The following is a 468-nucleotide window of genomic DNA, read 5'->3' as shown; positions in this document are numbered from 1 at the left end:
AGCAGTGGGTCAGGGCCTGCACTCGTGGGGTGCAGAGCAAACACCTGCACCACAAGTAGCTGCCTCCCAGGCGAGCGCGCTCACTGCGGCCTCCAGCAGGGGCTCAGCAGGCGCTCAGCTAGGGCCTTCCTGCGCGCTGGGCAGAGAAGCGCAGAGAAGCGCAGTCCAGATTCAGGCTCTACAACAATCCTCGCAAATGTTCCGGTTTGGTTTCTATTTGGTGCAAACTGGTACTAAAATTTGAGGCTGCATCCCCTGAGCGTGGCCTGGGGTGTGGGGCAGGGAACTGGGGTAAGCGGGTGGGGCAGCAGCCAGGCCTGACCAGCCTGAGATTAACCTGACACCCCCCCACACCCCCCCACCGGGAGGCTTTCCGGCTCCAAAGCCTCGTGGAGAAGCCAGGGATGCCCGCTGCATTCCCGGGCCCTTCCTTTCAAGCGCGTGCCTTCGCCTTCCTCAGCGTTTTCT

General features: G+C 62.4%; 1 protein-coding gene across 3 annotated transcripts in view; it reads left to right on the top strand.

Moving 5' to 3' along the window:
• Positions 1–468, top strand: part of CELF3 (CUGBP, Elav-like family member 3) — a 13,955-nt gene that overhangs the window by 8,339 nt on the left and 5,148 nt on the right. The gene's annotated exons all lie outside the window — the stretch shown is intronic.

Source organism: Myotis brandtii, unplaced genomic scaffold, assembly GCF_000412655.1.
Source record: "Myotis brandtii unplaced genomic scaffold, ASM41265v1 scaffold643, whole genome shotgun sequence".
NCBI lineage: Eukaryota > Metazoa > Chordata > Mammalia > Chiroptera > Vespertilionidae > Myotis > Myotis brandtii.
Note: the sequence above shows the minus strand (reverse complement) of the source record. Positions and strands in the feature narration are given on the sequence as shown.